This window comes from Aulostomus chinensis, chromosome 9 (assembly GCF_037954235.1).
Source record: "Aulostomus chinensis isolate RoL2024-O1b breed Wild chromosome 9, RoL_Achi_v1.0, whole genome shotgun sequence".
Classification (NCBI taxonomy): Eukaryota; Metazoa; Chordata; class Actinopteri; order Syngnathiformes; family Aulostomidae; genus Aulostomus; species Aulostomus chinensis.
In genome coordinates, this window is record NC_141328.1 from 18,213,910 (window position 1) to 18,220,027 (window position 6,118).

Below are 6,118 nucleotides of genomic sequence, written 5' to 3' on the forward strand. Positions count from 1 at the left end.
CAGCACAGGAGGCCAAGGATATTACAAGCTCTTAATACAAGTTCAAGATGGCTTACATTGTAAATCTATAGTGAGCTACAGTATTCTGCTGCCTGAGCCAAGGAGGTTTGCAGGAGATAACTGCCTGGAAATAAAAAAGCCGAGCTCTCCCTTAGATATCTTCAGTCACATCAAAAGATTTACTTTAATGTTGACTTATTGGCCAGATTTCATAAAGCAAACCAGTTTTTTGAGGCTTTTGTGTGCATCTAGGCCCTAAGTCACCTGGCAAGCTGATCGTCGGGGACAACTTGCTCATGTACATCGTGGAAGCACCTGAGTAGAGTCTAGTGGATCTGATGAACTATACAGAACCCTGGAGTGGGCAGGTGGGGCGATAGTCTCTGCCCTGCTTCCAAATGTCATCATTTCACCAGTTGCCACATGGAGATGTACAAGGTAGACAAAGCATGTGAACTGACCCAAGAGAGGTGGATTAAGGATTGGTGAAACCAGGAGGAGAAACACAAAGATCCATCCGTCCTTTTTGTACCGCTTATCCTGGTAAGGGTCGCGGGGGTGGGGGGTGGGCAGGAGCCTATCCCAGCAGCCTTAGGGTATGAGGTGGGGTTCACCCTGGATGGGTTGCCAGTCCATCACAGGGCCAACACATAGAGACAGACAACCATTCACACTCACAGTCACACCTACAGTCAATTTAGAGTATCAATCAGCCTCGTCCCCTCTTGATGTCTTTGGACTGTGGGAGGAAGCTGGAGTACCAGAGAGAACCCACACAGGCACAGGGAGAACATTCAAACTCCAAAAACACAAAGTTGTCAAGGAAAATAAAGTCAAAATTCATACAGGACACCTGCTCACATCTTTGCCCATGCTGGCTGAAGACATCTTCCCCTACCTGGCCTCTCTAGCTGCAACACTAAAGAAAACCTGATGGATGAACAATCAAAACAAAGAGCTGAACATTGACATCTTCGCTGGAGTGATGAAAGACTCTGCAGGCATGATCCTGCAAGACAATCAGAAGGACTGTAATCCTCCTGAATTTCTCAGCTCTTTGACTCATTCCAGACTTTCTGACCAGGAGCTGACGCTCAAGTAAGAATGTCCTTGTCCTGTCGCGCTGTTTAGAGTCGTCCTGGCCAGCCGTCTCAGCAGCTTTCGGACCAGGACCAGACTAACGGTAAGAAACCCTATGGAACAGGATGCTGGAGTTAGAGGTGACAGTCGGGCCAAACAAGGTCTTCTTCCCAAGAGTCTCACCATGAACAAGTCAAGGAATGACAAGTTCCCCTTTTTTGTGCTAGACCCCTATGTTCTCAAACATTGAGAGCACAACAAACCGCTGGACATGGGAGAATTAAAAAGCACAGCTATTCACATGATGGTGGCTGCTGATGAACTTTACATGTCCTTAACAATGTTCTCAGGGCAAACTGGACTCCAAATTGCCCCCTTATGCCTCTGAGACTTGTTCCTGGTATAAGAGGCATTTGAGTTTCTCCATCACAGTCCTATTTGGACCATTCAGTTTTGGACTTTAATTGTTTCCTGTTGTATTCTGAGGTTTTGCCCTCATGTGTCAGAGTTGGTATGTACTTCCTGTCCTGGTATTATGCCTGGGACCCAGCTGGTGATTTCTGAAGCAGCTCTGAAGCTGAATCCTTTGCGAACATTTATAATCTACTTGTATCACATTGTTTGTGATCTGTACTTGTGGGTCAGTCCACGGAGAGGGACCCCTCTTCTGTGACTCTCCTTGAGGTTTCTGCATTTTTTTTTGCCCCCTGTTCAAAGGTTTTTCTTAGGAGGTTAGTCCTCATCGAGGGTCTGAGGACAGAGTTGTATTGTGTACAGATTGTAAAGCCCCTTGAGGCAAATTCTGATGAGTGATTTTCTGCTTTGTGAATAAAATTGGATTGATTGATTGATATGATGGTCAGCTGTGTCTTGTTAGTTAATCTGTCCTCATCATCTCCAGCCTTGTTCCTTTTGTTTCTTACCCATTCAGCTCCTGACTGACTTTTATTTTATCACCTGTTTCTTGTTGTTTCATTTGTTCAGTCTCCAGTGTCTGTCTTTATTCTATTGTCTCTTTGGTTTGTCTGTTCCTCTATTCCTGGTTTGCTCTGTTGCTTTGCTGTAAGCCCTTTTCAAAGCCGGTATTTTGACAGTTAATGGCAAAGTAAATGCAGGTGTTTCAGTTAATTATGGTCCTCTTCTATTTAGTGTCACAGCCAGTCCAATCAGCCTGCACCTACAAGAACAGATCTACCCCGAATGGCGTTCTTCAGCACCTGGGTTCACTTTTGTCCGTCAACTTTGACACCCCTCCAGATTTCTTGAGCAGAAACTTCTGTTTGGAAGTGTGCTTGATGATACTATGAATTGTGTTCCTCAGGCCAGTGGCATTTAGTCTTAAGATTGTCTCATTTTGGTCAATATCTCTAGAAGTCTGTGAGGAAATCTCTTCAACATCCGCTGGGACTTGAGGATGACCTGAATAAATGTCAGTCGTCAGCTTTGCATTTCATAATAAATGTTAGAGCGAGCACTGTTTCTGTCAGGGTTTGTGTTGCAGCTCTTCAGCAAAATTGAGATTGATTTATGGCAAACTAACTCTGCAGTATGTACGTAACTCGATCGGCACCCATAAACTATTCAACTCTGCACGACTTTGGCTTCCAACCCTGTTCTCATTCAACAAATTAAAAAGTAATTCTGTGTGTTCTTTGCAACATGAAGAAAGATGATCAACCGCTCAGGGTAAGGAGACGTAGGGCAGGACAACCTTCTCTGTTACCAGTCATGCCATGGTTGTTAAACATTATTTTATAAGGCATGGTGCTGTGGACATGGTAGCTTTCTGTTTGTTTTCAACATTAATGCTCCCACCGGTCAGTAAATAGCTGTGTCACTGCTAACTGGAGGTTGAACATTCAAAGATTGTTGTGCTTCTGGCTTCTCTCAGGGATGTCAAAGCAAACGTTCTTGTGACCGGACGAATGAGAGAAAGTGCACAATATCAGGACACAGTTGGAATGCTGCCATCATGTGTTGTGAGGGAGACCATTTAGACCTCAGTATTAAAGCCATGAACTCCAGAGAAAAGGGAAAAATGACTCCTGAAAAAAGAGAGTGGATAAAAAGAGGACAACAGGGACAGGAATGCCCTTAAAAGTGAACAGAACCTTGTTTTAAGGGTTTCCTATTTGTGAAACCAGACCTACTTTTTAGGAAAATCCCCTCATGAACTCCTCAAAAAAGGGGCAATTTAAAAATGCCATAACTGAAGTACTTAACTTGGCCCTAGTGTAAGATTCTGCACCAACACCACTGGATAATACTTCTACCACTGCAACAACATGTTGTGTTTGACCATTCCTTCTCAGTAAACACCCACACACACCCCTAACCCCCCCCCCCCCCCACCACCAACACCAACTTAAACATTTCTCAGGGTCCCAGCCAAGATACTGATGTGATGTCATATGAGTCATTTTCTCAGACCTCATGGTGCATCAATGAATTCACAAAAGGTCTTATGCAACTGTTTTTACAAGCTGGGTAGTCCCAGAGACCACTGTGCTCCTTAAAGGAATATGGCAACTTTAATAGTATTCAGGCTTTGTAACGCACTTTCTGAAGATCCAAAGCTCCTTTATAAAAGATGTACATATAAATAAAATGATTTAAAAAAAAAAACGAAATATGAATAATTGTGACTGGAATAGAGTATGGAGTTGGTAAAGGAGCTAAAGAGGTCAGGTAGGGTCTTGGAGGCATGGACGCGGTGGGATTTGTAGGTGAGGAGGACCGGTGTTGATGCAGGTCTTCACCAGGAGACGGTAGAGGTGGATGAGGCTGGTTATGCTGTCACGGCTCAGGGTGAATTAATATTTTTGGGAAATACCCCAACTGTCCGTCCTCCCCAGAGCAAGACATAAAGATGTCCCTCCGTCCTCTATGTAAGCTGAGATCTACAGAGATGGGCTGCTTGCTCCTTAGCTTAGCGCAGTTAATAAAGGTGGATTGAAAGTGTAAGCATATCTCCGTCAAAAAACATCAAAAACACTCATTCCTCTAAAAGTGTCTTTGCTTACATTGATAGAACCTGGGTTGCGCTCAGCTTCCGTTATGAACTAACAGTTTTAAAGAATGATACATTGTAATTTTAGAATTAGAGTTATCGTTGGAACTTTCCAGACAAAACTATACTTGGTGCATTAAATAAGCGCAACGACAACAAAAGCCCCATGATAATTTAGATAGGAAAACAAAACATTTGCTTTAGGAACATTAGGACCAGAAGAGCGACTGATCCAACTAGTCATGACCAAGTTAGTAAGAGAGGAGGAGGAGGATTACTTCTGGATGAACCGAGATCCTAATCCTGTTCCCTTTGAGTGCTTTGTCAGAGGTATGCCAACATATCCCATCCACTACCATTCTGTGCTAAGCTAATTAGCTGCCAGTTTATCTCTGAGAGCATATTATTCAAATGTTAACATGGTCTTTTAATGGATTAAGGCAGAGCCTCTTAGAGACATATTAGAAATTGAATAACTATTCTTTTCAATTCATTTGAAAATCAGCATTATCATAGCAAAGGCAATTCAAGGTTCATGAACTCCATATAAAAATTGTGGAGCCTTCAGGGTTTATCATGTTTCAAACAGATACATTATTTAAGGCCTGTGAACTGAATGACGGTGATGAAGTTTCTCTTCAGCGATGACGCGACTAATTCAGGAAAACTCAACGTTCCTTACTTCATGTCTGTTCTGTAGGAAAACAGTACCACCACGTGGTCAAAAGGTGTAATCGCATTAGGTAGAATGTAACTTCTAAAAAGCTGTGCACTACGTAGCAGCTGCCAAAGGAATTGATTTCACTGTATTTAAGCCTATACAACATGGATCTATCTATCTATCTATCTATCTATCTATCTATCTATCTATCTATCTATCTATCTATCTATCTATCTATCTATCTATCTATCTATCTATCTATCTATCTATCTGTCTATCTATCTATCTATCTATCTATCTATCTATCTGTCTATCTATCTATCTATCTATCTATCTATCTGTCTATCTACAACCACCAAATTAGTTTGAATTGTCTTTTAACTGAAACACAATGACTTTGGGAAAATGATTTTTTAACAATAAACCAGCAATGTTAAATGGTTTTAAGGTGTTCAGGATAGGATTTAGACATCCCAGTTTGATCTTAATGATGGAATTCACACAAATCTTCCAGGGAGTGTTGGTATATATTAGAAAATGATATTAATTCTAATAGAAATGTCAGTAACAGCTACATAGGTATATACTACATCAAATATCTGCAAAGATAAAATGTGGCATCCTGACAATAACTGCAACATTTATAAAACATCCAGCAGGGGCCAGTAGCAGCAAAGAAATCAGCAGGATGCAGCCAACTACAGTAGAATGACTTGTTTGCTGTTACAGTCTCTGTATCCACCACAATTCTGGTGATTCATCTTTAATTGTCACACTTCCCTTAATAAATTCATCAACATAAAACATACAGGGGACCGTTTATTTTTCTTATTTATCGGTATCGTAAAATATTTGAAACGGACTCTAATTCGAACTAATGCACCCCATGGATGTGACGTTGGATCACTTCTGTGTTATTGTTTGTCTTTAAAATCGGAATTCACAGTTCAGGTATTTTTTTTTACCCTTTAAATGAAGTGAAATGAAAAGAAATAAAACTAAAGTGAGCAAAACTGAAAATGAAGTAAAATATTGATACTTTTCGAATGTCTACTGTGCCATTTTCTTTGATTCAGCTACTCCTGTCTTTAAATGGTGGAATGAATGAAGTTTATAGGACCTCTCTGTATCCTGTGACTAAAATCAGTAGTCCTTGTCATGCTGCTGTCACACACCCATTATCACATCCAACTGGTTCAGTGACCGCTCTGTTTTGCCCAAAACTTGACCATCAACTCTTTGGCAACAGTCTCATGGCTCCAAAAGACATGTGGTGTAAGTCTTGTGCTCCTTTGTGAACACAAGTGAGGAGAGGGTGGAGGAAGGAGGAGGCAGGATCCTCAGCTACAGAGGATTTTCTTTCTACT